Raw genomic sequence first — 12,650 nt, forward strand, 5'->3', positions numbered from 1 at the left:
CTTTTGATGCAGTTCACCTAAAATGAAGCAATGCCCCGTGAGCTAGCAGCTTCTTCTTCAATTTTTTTTAAGAAAAGGGCTCCCGCCCCGGTTGCATTTCCATCAGAAAACGAAACCCATAGAGCTTCTTCTTCATTAGTTGCAATAAAATTGAGCAACATCAAGGTTGGTTGTGAAGCTCCTGGAATGCTCAACTATAATTTGGATATCATTTGTACAGTTCAACTAAGATCGAGCGTGAAATGTATATCTCTGTTTGCACAAAAAAGATGGAAAGGAGGGTGACTAACAAGTGATGAAACATGCATCAAATGAAAAGAAGCATGTTCCTCATATGAATGGCAATCCTACAAGGACAATAACAATTTCTAAAGCAGTGGCATTGCTAGATATTAGTGTGGGCATTAGGATTAACTATGACAACCGTTAAATACGACATTACTTTGGGCACGGGAGAGTAGGCAGACCAGGACAGTTGCATTTCTAACGAAAAGAACCAACTTATCCAAATTAATGGAGGCATTACATTGAAAACAACATTGGTTTAACGTCTTACTTTTAACAGTGCGACTGCTACATTTTACCAGTGGCATTACATAAGAGTGGCTCGGGGCAAAAAACATCAGAACAGGATATCTCGATTGGTCCCATTTTTGTTCGGTATAGCCACCTTGTAATGTGTGAGGCTAGCAAATCTAGTGCTGGACTTACTCTGTTGACTTGTCCCCAGTCCCTACTTTCTTTCCTTTTTCAACCAATAGATCGGGTTTATATTGAGTTTGTACTGCGTTTCCCTTTATTTCCCTATTAGACCTAGAGACCAGTTGGATAGCCAGTCTCTGCTACTTTTCGCCCCCATTATTTACTCTTTCCACCAAGTCCTAGATTCAGGTAACAAATCCTACCAAATCCCCCCAACCCCCCACACCCACCCCTTTCTTCCGTGTTTGAACCAAGTAGTACTAGATTCGAGTGCATGAACTAGTTTTACCTCTGATCGTAAAAAAATTAGGTGGTTTTCGAACAGCCGATCGATCCTATCTACGAGGGGGCTGAGAAATAGTAAAAGATACAAATGCAGCAATGTCAGGAGCTCGGGAAGTAGAGCAAGGCCGGTTTCGAAGGAAGTTATACTTGATGGTCGCCGGGATGTCGCTAGTTGGGCGGCGGGAGGCCAGATATGCCCACACTACGGCAGCGAGGAAGAAGGGGTCGGAGGCCCTTCCTCGCCAGCGGTGCTTGGAAGAGAATGGCAAGGCAGGCTGATCGGGATGCGCCAGCAGTGGGGAAGAGCCGTCGCCGAGGACGACCACGTGAATGTTGCACCTTCTCACCTTCCCCGGCGGAGAGGATCCGTCTGGATCTGTGACCAGCGGTGAGCAAAGAGAGAGAGAGAGAGTGTGTGGCCACCGCTGTCGTATTTAGATCTAGAGAGGACGAGACAGTGTGAAGAGAGCAACACTAGCAAGCAAGCGCGGAGGCTCCTGCCTATATAGTGGAGTAGTACTAGTTTTATTTTGTCTACCGGATCCGGCTTGACCTCGTCTATGACTGTCGAGAAGTCTTCATGCATGTGGCCTGGAGGCGCAGTTGTCGTCATGTTGATCTGAAGCGCCGGATTATAACATATAACACGAAAAAATGCCACCTGACAAGAAATCATAACCTCACTGCCCAAAGGAGACAACATGAATCCCGACGGACAAACTAGACAAGGAACAAAGCTCAAATTAAAGATAAACTCGTAGAAAAGGGGTTCATCGATAGATGTCTTAATTAACATAGCCGGCTTGACCTAGATGGCAGCCGAGTAGTCTTCGTGCATGTGCCCCCAATGACTAGCCCAATTTAGTTGTTGGTGTTTAACCCTCGCAGTGATCCGAAGCACATGACACCTAATTTTGCGAGATGACAAGAAACCTTTTTGTAGATTTCTCACCACAACTACAACCATGTACAACACAGCCGGCACGATATGTAGAAGATATGCCAGACTGACCGACCGTCTGGGGTGCGACGCGAACGCGACCGGCGTGCTGTATACTCCGTACATGTGTACCGCCGTCTTCTAGAGGCTTTGCTACATTGCGCAATCCATGGATACAAAATTAGTATACTGTACTTTTTAAAAGTCGAGGGCGGGGCTTTTCCTGCACAGTAGGCGGTGCAGTTCTGCCTAGTCGGTTCAATAGAGACGCGAGAAGAAGAGGGACTAGGCTGCTGCAAACGTAGGGCTATGTGATTTGACAGCGAGTTACTGCTGGATAGGTGGGGCCCCGTGATTTGATTTGCCATTATCATTTTAACTGCGGCGCTATGACCGGCATGAGTCTCCCGATTCCTGACCACCTCCATACAGGTGCCTCTCCCAATGCTCCACCATGTAGACTGTAGTAGAGGCTGGCTCTTGCATGAGATCCCACTTCTCCACTTTTTACTTGCCTCTCTTTCCTCCACATATGCAAAAATGCCATGTAAAGCGCACTATTGTACTTAGGTTTGTCGTAATGGAGAGTATCATATACTAGTATCATGCATATGATACTTTTGTATGATACTACTCCCATTACAAGCAGCTTTACTTGCTCCTACAGGTGCTAAGCTTGCCACATAGGTATAAAGTCTGATGTGGGAAGTTAATCAAGAAGAGAGAGACTAGTTTGGTGACCTAAGGAAGAAACGGTGCGCGTGTACCTAGGTGCAAAGACAATTTTGAGTCTATAGCTAATTAAATGAAGCAAACTTATCAACAAAAAACTAATAAGCACACCATTTCATTGGAAGAGGTCACTCCTTGGCAAATGCAATAAATACTAGTACTCCCTATGTCCCATAATATAAGAACGTTTTTGGCACTACACTAGTGTCAAAAACGTTCTTATATTATGGGACGGAGGGAGTACGAAGAAAGAGATAGAGAGAAGTAAAAAAATACACTTCTAGCCAACCTTATAGCTAACCTTGTTGTAGTATGAGTGACTAAGTGATGACTATGTATTACATGCCAACATCAGATAGCCTAACGCACCGTGTTAAATCTCCAAGGGCGCGACCGCGCGAGCGACACGATGGTCGTGGTTGGCGCGACCATGATACGGGCTGCTGGCAGCCCTTGGATCTGACATCAAACAGTCGCATGCTAAGTTGCTGAAAATTTGCAGAATAACCCTCCAGGATAGGATATTCACCCATAGGTCTAGAATCACGCCATGCAACCATTCAATCTCAGATCCAAGGGCTCTCGGAAGCCCGTATTATGGGAGAATGGAAAGCCACTACCCTGCCATTTGCACGCTGGCAATTTGCTCCTACTCGCCCCCGCACGTCCTTTAATACTATGACGGTTATCTCCTAGTCATCCCATCCTTTCACATTACGGCAGTTCCACTAATCCTAACCCTCCTCCCAAATCCATGGCGTCCCAAATCTACACGATTGACGGTGTGTACAAGGTTAGAACCATCACCGGTGATAAGTTTGATGTCATCTACACCCGTTCTTCCGCGATGGTGAATGGATGCCTTTCTCGCTTTAGAAGCATGTTCGAAAACTCAGATGATGAGTGGGTCGCTGGGCTAGATGTTGAGTACACCATAGTCCTGGGACGAGAGAAGGATCTAAAGGACGAAGAGAGGAAGAAGCCTGCCGTGATCCAGGCTTGCGTGCATGACTTATGCTTGGTCTACCACATATGCCATGCCGGCGTTGAATGCCTGGATTTTAAGGACTTCCTCGAGAGAAACCTAGTCAAATTCGTTACTGTAGACTTTGGGAATGACAAAGAAGTCCTGGGTCGGATAGGCCTCTTTGTAGGCAACCCCTTCGACCTCTAGAAGAATCGGCTGGTGTCCTCTTGTCAGCCTTCAATGCTGACCCTGGCAGGAGCCATGGTTCATCCTTCGTACGGTAAAATGGAGAAACCTCCATACACGTTTCATCATTATACATGGCAGCGGAATGTACTAGATATAGACCACATCCACTACGCTGCAATGGATGGCTACCTTTGTTTCAATATCTACAAGGGTTGGATGAAGAGCAAGAGCCAAGTGTGTGGTTGAAGCAAAGAAGTATCGGCCAAGAGGAAGAGGGACAAGGACGAAGTCGAGGACGTGGACGAGGACTTCGAGTAAGGTGGCAGTGTCGTTGCTCATGGTGGTTCTAATGCAGTGTCTACCGGAATAGTTGCAAAGTTTAATTTTAGGTGTGCTTAATTTAATTTGAGGGGTGTGTTGTGCTGAGCCCCCAGCAGAACTATGTTATGTTTCTTCTCGTTACTTTAACTCTTCAGTACGTACATTCTACTAGTATTTCTTACATTTCATCTTTTAGTTGGTATAGTACTACCACTCATTTCTTCACATTATATACGTACAATATATATGGTCAACATCATATAGCTAGCAGTTTAGTTGTCAAAGAATTTCAGGGTTCTTAGTTTTGTCAAAGAATTCCAGGATGCTTAGTTTTATTTGAGGGGTGGGTTGTGCTGGACACCATTATTGTGACTAGCCTTTTTTAATAGTACTATATGCATAATTTGGCGACGAGCGCTCTCTATATGTACCACCTTTTTTTTAATTTCAAGTTTTGCTCCATGGCGCAATCCATCGATACTACTACTGTACAAAAGTATACATTTTTTAAAGGGCTAGAGGGCGGGGCAGTCTAGCATGGTCGGTTTCACAAGAGGCGAGGGCCTTTGAGATTTGATGGCTCATTACTGCTGGAAGGAGGGGCCTTGTGATTGACTGCTCGTATAAATGCGCCGACGACCTGAGGAGGAGCAAAGAACCGTGCAGTAACTCAAGTTTTCCACTGGAGTAGTACTACGACGGAGGAGCACGAAACACGGCAGCCCAGTGCCATATGGCGATAAAAAATGATCTAATTTGCTAGTCATCCATTGTTAGCATTGTTCTATTCATTCCCTCAAAAACACATTGTTCTATTCATGCCTCGCAGAGAACGTGACACGTGCGGCGAAACACGCAAAGCAAAAGATGAAACACAAGAGCAAAAGAAGAAGGAAGATTATCACCCAAATGATCTAATTCATCGAGGAGTCATAACTGCTTCTTCATCGCCTCCATGACCTCCATCTCCTTGCGCGTCTCCCCCGCCATCTTCTTCATTCTGTGTATGACGCGGGATTTCTCGACGCGAGCCTTCATCATCTGTTCCACGGCCGCATTACATACCTTGACAGCAGTCGGGTGCTCGATGCGGAGCTTCGCCAACTCCTCCTTCTGTTCCATGATGAGGGCCTGCATCATCTTCATCGAGGAACTACTATTCTCATGCAGCTTCTTACAGTCGGCTTTTTTCTCCTTCAACAGGTCGATCTCGTGGCAGAGCTTCGCCTTGTCCTCCTGAAGTCACAGGATCTCGCCGGTCTCCTTCTTCTCTGAGGCAATGCTATTCTTCAGCAACATCAACAAGCCGGCGGTCAACTCCCCCTGCTTATTGAGCTCAGCGGGCATGTCGTCGAGGCTCTCCTTCAGCAGCTCCACAAAGCCTTGGATGAACTCCTTCTGCTTACTGAGGTGCTTATTGAGCTTATCGGGAATGCCAGCGAGGGATAACGACTCCAGCGCCACCGGCTCGGCATGTTCGCGTCCGCGGCTAGGGAGCTCCTGGGAGCTATTGCCTGCCCGTGAGAGATCTTTCGAGGTCTCTGCGTGGCGGCGAGCCCTCTTTTTTTTCCGCAGCCTTGGTTGCCGCTCCCTTATTATGACTAGTTCTCGACCTAGAGCTCTGCTCACCGACCATGGCAAGGATGGACGAAGAAGAAGCACTTATGAGGAGGAAAGGTAGAGTAATTTTCGGTTAGGTAGTTCCCATTTTATAACCTAAGTACTAGCACTAGTACTACTACCTGCATAGTGGGAACACGTTCAGGTTTGGTATGTACTAGTAGGTGTGATCAGGCTTTCTAATGTGATGGGAACAAGGTAAATATTAATTGATGGTTTTGGTTTTGAGGCGTAGTGGAACATAAATTTCAAGTAGACTACACTGCTCAAATGCGTAAATATTATGTTACTGACAAAAATTGGCACAAAATACGAAGGAGACCAATGGAAGTACTACTAGCAACCCATGATTTAACTACTCGCATGCGCGCAGTGGAGTAATAATGTCTTTCTTCCGCCCTCACATCCACTCAATTTGCATGCGCTATATTAATTGACCATCAATGAAGTGAACAACTTTACACACAAATTATCACATGGGGTGGATCTTGGTACAAAATTGCGTCCATTCGTGTACCCATGTGTGCATGCGACGGAATGATTGTGTGCATGGCATGCGTGCACATCTTCGCTTCGTGCATGTACCGCCAGTATGGCTCAGGGAGGACGAGTACATTCTTCTAGATCCTGCAGCACGTCACTATGATCAATCCATGCAAGGAGGTTGCGACAACGCCTCCACATGTGCCACGTGGCTTCATGAACTGTAAGAGAGACACTGTGTAGCGTGCCATTGGAATTCTAATTTACGTGTTTTGCACATACTCGAAGTACTAGTAAGGTACACGTGCATTGCACACATCAGATTTTGCATCCAAATTATGAACAAATACCACACTATAGCATGTAAGCTCTGAGTCATATGTGCCTGATGTAGACCTTTGCTTAATTCTTATAGTTCATCTCATTCAAAATCCATTAGTTTTTATAAAAAAGCTAGGGCCTCTTGGATTCGTAGGATTTCCAAAACGCGGGAATAGGAAAAACATGGGATTATAGTGGAATGTCGTCTTGAATCCTACAGGATTGTACGAGTGTTTGATTGTGCATAAAAAAACACAGAATTCTTTCAAAGAGGTCTGAGTGGATGGGATGTTTCCTATGAAATCTAGTGCAAATGAATCATATGAAAAAATTCCTATGTTTTACAATCCTACGAATCAAACAGCCAAGATAGGAAAAATTCCTAATGATTAGAATCCTCCAAAATTCCTTTGAGAATCCTTTCAATCAAAGAAGCCCTTAATGTGATTTATGATTCATGAAATTGTGCGTTGTAAAGCATAAAGTAAAAACAAATAATGGCAATTCGACTAGAAAAAAAGTTTGGGCAGTTATGATACGGAAGATTCTAGAAGAAAAGAGAACCACTATTGTTTTTAGGTTTGTGCATTATGCTTAAGTTCAACCATGGAGTCTGCTAGATTGTACATGTGGCAAAATCCGGTGGTGGTCTAGAATATTGTGCGAGGGGCCGAGTGGAGGGAGACTATGAAGGAATGGACAAGTGCGAGATCGATATTTAGATGGAGGGGGCGAGAACGTGGGCTGTTGCACGCAGTGGCGGAGCCATGAAAAATAAATGAGCTAGGGGGCCAAGCATTGCTAATCCTTTACGAGGAGGGTCAATTCATGAACTTAAACCATTTTAGCAGCAATTGTCTAATGATCACATTCATATTAGCCTCGATATATAGTGATGTTAGGGGGGGGGCAGGGCCCTTACTGCCCCCTGTCTACACTATTGTGCGCGTGTCTGAGAGATGAAGCGGAAGGCATGGATGATGAGAGGGGGACGTTGGATGTATAATTAATGTGGGTCTATTAGCTATATATGTTAATCCTATATAGAGAGGTATAGATTGATCGATGTGGATGTGGGAAAGAGGGTGAGACCTCACTAGATATATCGATTGATCGGTTTGTGTGGAAAACTATGAAAGACCTAGCTATATGCACACATACATAGAGGAACATCGATCATTGCGCATGCACGCGTGAGAGATAAAGAATGCCCGATATGATGGAGAGGGGGATGTGTGTGGGTGTGTGCCTTCATGGGAGACCAACCTGAAGAAAAAGATTGCCTGTGTGCGATGGATAATGCCGACTGGTAGTGTGTGTGCATGCATGCACGAGAAAAAGTTAGTGGTACAATTATAAAGAGAAGACGACTATGTGGGTGTAAAAGACTAGGTGAGGTCATAATCAATGTAAAGTTGAATTCAAATATTTGAATAAGAGATCCTGATGTTTGAAACCCATGCATGCATGAATATAACGAAGATCTGCGCGGTGTGGTTTGGAAACGAGCATGTTGTAATGTATACACATTGAACAAGGTCAGACTGATTTGAATTTGAGATACCGATGGTAGACATCATTTGGCAACGTCGCATCCGTGCATGGACACACTATTCTAGTTGGAGATGATGGGTGGCTTTTGCATCACATATCTATATCTATAATCCTATATATATTATATTTTATATTTTTTTATATTGTGTGCGGGTAACTTTAACTATCAAAGATGGTCGTTGGATGAGGCGAATCCGATGGTCCAAAGATGGCAAATTTGAGCACTACTGGCCGTTGGATATCATCTAGATTCCACCAAATTTCGCCACATGTATAATCTAGAAGTCTCCATGGTTGAACAAAAGCATAATGCACAAACATCAAAACACAAGCACTTCTTCTTTGTTCTAGAATCTTCCGTATCAGAATTGCCCAAATGTTTTTCTACATGATTTGCCATTATTTGTTTTTACTTTATGTCTAACAACGCATAATTCCATGAATCTTAAAATAGATTAGCTTTCTTATAAAAACACGATGATTTTGAATGAAATGAACTATAAGAATTAAACGAACATCTACATCATGCATATATGAATCAAAGCTTACATGCTATAATGTGGTATTTATTCATAATTTGGTTGCCAAATCTCATGCGTGCAATGCAGGTGTATGTTAGTCTAGTCTAAATGGTGTTTATGTGTGTGTTGTGCGTGTTGAGGTGCAAATTGTCTTTTTTTTGGGGTACACGTTAAGCTTATTCTTCCGAAATTTCAAGCCGTGCCTTGTTATGCAGAAAATTCAAGCTAGCGTCTCTGTCTATCATGCTGCAAAACTCCCGCCTCTTCAACCCGTGGCTTGTTAGCCCGAAATATTTAAGATATATCTTTGTCTCATCGTGTTCCGACAACTCCTTCCATCTCAACCCGCGCCTTGCTATTCCGAAATTACAACGCGCGCAAAAACTCCCACCTCCTGCGAAATCCCGACACGTGAAATGCCCGTGGTAGCCCTGAACCGAAAGAACCGCCTCAAATCGGTGGGGGTACTTTCGTAACTTACCCCACGTTTCGGACAAGCTCGTCCCTAAGCCATGGTTCCCCACTGCCATCCCATCCGTACACTGAGGCCGCGAAAACTCGCGACGAAGCCCCACACCCTGCTCCGTCCGCCACCCAGCCAGAGCCTCTTCCCCGACGATGTCGTCCATAGCAACACCTCGACGTCCCTCATCCACCATACTAGATGAGGATCTATCGTTGATCTCATGGTCCCGCCGGTTCAGCCACCCTATCCTCCACCTCCAAGGAGCTGCCCCGACGTTCCCCTCGTCTTTCGCGCCACCTCCATTCCCACACCGCCATCTTCACCTGCACCACCGGAAGAGCATCATCATCGCCATTTCCTTGGATGAAGCTGCGGCCTAATCGGCGCCACCAAAGAGGTTGTACACTAATCACCGCATTTTCTTCTTGATACGCTCTCACAGTGCTGCCGGTGCTTGGTCCCGAGCCGACACGGAGCGGCTCCATCCATGACGATGTCGCTGGCCACTTCCTCCACGATATCGCTCCCTCGGCGACGACGTCCACTTCAGTAGGAGCTGCTGCTGCTTTAGCTCTCGCCCGCGCTGCTGCTCTGCTCTTGCTCTCGGTCCCCTGCCTGGTTTGCTCTTGCTATTGCTCTTACTCATGCTACTGCTCTCGCTCTTGCTCTTGCTTGCGATGCTGCTCCGATTTAGCTACACTTCAGTCAACTGAATCGACTTTTGGGTCAGTCGATTTTTAGGGGGTGGGGGGGAGGGATCGCCGGGGTGAAGGAAGAACCAGCTGCAGCGGGGAGGAGGGCTCGCTGGAGAGGTACCCCACTATCTATCTTAGGGTTCAGGGTGAGGGCGGTGGTCGCCGGCGTTGGCGGGGCGGTGGCGTGGGGATCGCCCAAGAAAAAGCTCGACACGGGGGGCCGGCCTAGAGGTATGGCCAGGGCAGCGGTGGACCGGCGGTGGGGAGTGTTTTCGTGTCGGGCGGGGCGGCATACTGCCGGCCGCGGGCGGCGGGGGCTGCTGTTTGGCCGGTGGTGGCTGGCGGCTCAGGGGGGTGGAGGTTGAAGATGAACCGCAGGCCCTTGATTTCGTATCCAACGGCTGCAAAACAGACTGACCAGAGATGAAAAAGTCAGTCGACCGATGTGTAGCCTCACCTTGCTAGTGTGTTCTGTTTCGACAGCAAAATTCAGTTTCGACAGTTAAGTTCAGTTTCGACAGTTAAGTTCAGTTTTGACAGTTAAATTCAGTTTTGGCAGTTAAGTTCAGAGATGAGCGGCTGATGTATTTTACATCTAGCACTTTGTGGTTATGTATTTTACGTCATGTATTGGAGATGCTATTAGAATTCCACTCAGGTTAACATTGTCTCTCTTTTCGTGCTTCAGCCTCGGCGTCGTACAACTCATCGGAGCTGCTCCGATGACGAAACCCTCCATCACAGGGGAGAAGTACCTCAGGCTCCATCTCCAGACGCCTAAGATCTTCTTCCCCTCCTCTGACAGCCAAGTCAGCCGGAGCATCCTCACTGGCCAACCCAATCACGCTGAGATCGACATGGCTTCGCCAAAGAGGTTGTACACTTGTTGCATCTCTTTTTTAATCTACATGTTTTATATATTGTCGACTGAGCACTCGTAGTAACGGGACATACGATTATTTTATCCTACTATATGACAACCAGTGAGGTACCAGGCAACTTAGCTATCCGTGATGGACTCTCTTGAACGCCATCATTATTTATCTCTGCGTGTTTGAGCTATGCATTTGTCGATGGGCCTGGGAGTTGAGCTAGTATGGCAGTGGCCTGGGTCCAAAGGAATAGAAGTGGCACAAAAACATTTTTTTAGTGTAGGATTTTCCTTGCTCAAGCCTGCCTACTAGAATCGCTAGTGCTGGAAAGGAAAAGTGAATGAAAAACATAGGAATTGGAAAGTTTCCTATGGTACTACTTTTCATGAATTTGTTGCAAAGGAATGGAGCAAAGGAAAACTGTAGGGTTTGTTCCTTTAGTGTCTCCTTGAAATAAAACCGTATGAATTCTAATTTCCACTTGTCCTCCTTTTCATATTCCTATTCATCAAGCTCAAGACTAAGAGATAGTAGCATGATAGCATTATAATCGTACATTTTCTTGTGGTTTGACTTAATCTCACCATGCTTTTTTGCATCCTGTGATCTTCCAATTGTTGTGAATCAAACACCCAGATTGGCAGAAATCCTGTGTTTTTAAATTCTCTGTTTTGCACGTGCATTCCTATCCTATTCCTGTCTATTTCCTATCCCTGCATTGTTAGAATCCTCATATTCAAACAAGCCCTTACTCAATTACTTCTGTTACAAATATGTGTCCAAGAAAACCTTGTGTGGTTTGTCCTGCTCCTACGGCGTTGTGTTCCACCCCAGCTCAGCTGCTCCAATGATAGAAGGGTTCACCACAACAGGGATCCGCTCTCCAGACTGTCTTTCGCCGCCTCAGATCTTCTTCCCCACCACCGGCAGCCACGATAACTGCATTACCATCATCAACTGAGCAGATGACCTTGAGGACTACACGGGTCCGCAAGAGAGGTTGCACTCTTCCGTATCTTCTTACGTTATGCATCGCTTAATATGATGACATGCTACATTAACGTCGTGTTCACCTATTAGACTCCGAGTCAGGTCCAAACTAATGCTAAAACTTGAGTTTTTAAATGGTTGTGGGGTACATATTGGGGCAGCAATCAGTACTATCTGTCTACTATCTGGTTAATCTCCGGTTTCTACTATGAGTTTCATGTTGGGTGCAAACAAACATTAAAGGAGCCATTATCTGTATTTTTTAACTAAAGCTATTATCTGCCTGCTATCATTGGTTTTGGGTCTATCCACAGTTTGCTACCATCACTCTGGATTTGTGCATGCACTCCTTACATAATCTCACTATGTTTTATTCTATGCATGCCAGTTATTGTACACAATGGAACTGATCATGTAGAGCAAAAGAGACGAGCCTTGCGTGGCAATAAAATTTCATGCAGACGTCATTCCATGGTGGGTGGAAAGGCAGCCCCCCTCCACCCATTTCGGATCATAATCAAGAGGAAGATAACTGTTCTGAGGGGGATTCAGAAGGAGAAAACCACTCCTATTTACCCCATGAGGTGTTCGCTCTAACTTGGCATGCTGATGTTGGTAATATCATGCATATGGTGCCTTGCATTGCTTACTGTGTACATTAAAGATGTCATCTGCTTAGTTTAGACATGCTTTGTGTAATTGCCATCTGTTTAGTTTCTTTATCGTATATGTGAATCATGCAATGCCATCTTGTTTAGCCAGTCATCATATATGTGAATTTTGCAATGCCACCCTGGTTAGCCAGTCATCTTATATGTGAATTATATCATGCCATCATTTTTTTATTACGTGTTAAATTTGTCAACAATTTTAGTACATTCAATTACTCTTCCTGTGCATCAGCCATTCGGCACGGCCATGAAAAAATCTGGAGTGGAAACAAGGTCTTTAGAGTAGACAATGCTATCTGACGAAGCGCGTGTCTTGCTAGT

The sequence above is a fragment of the Triticum aestivum genome, chromosome 7B (genome assembly GCF_018294505.1).
Source record: "Triticum aestivum cultivar Chinese Spring chromosome 7B, IWGSC CS RefSeq v2.1, whole genome shotgun sequence".
Taxonomy (NCBI): Eukaryota; Viridiplantae; Streptophyta; class Magnoliopsida; order Poales; family Poaceae; genus Triticum; species Triticum aestivum.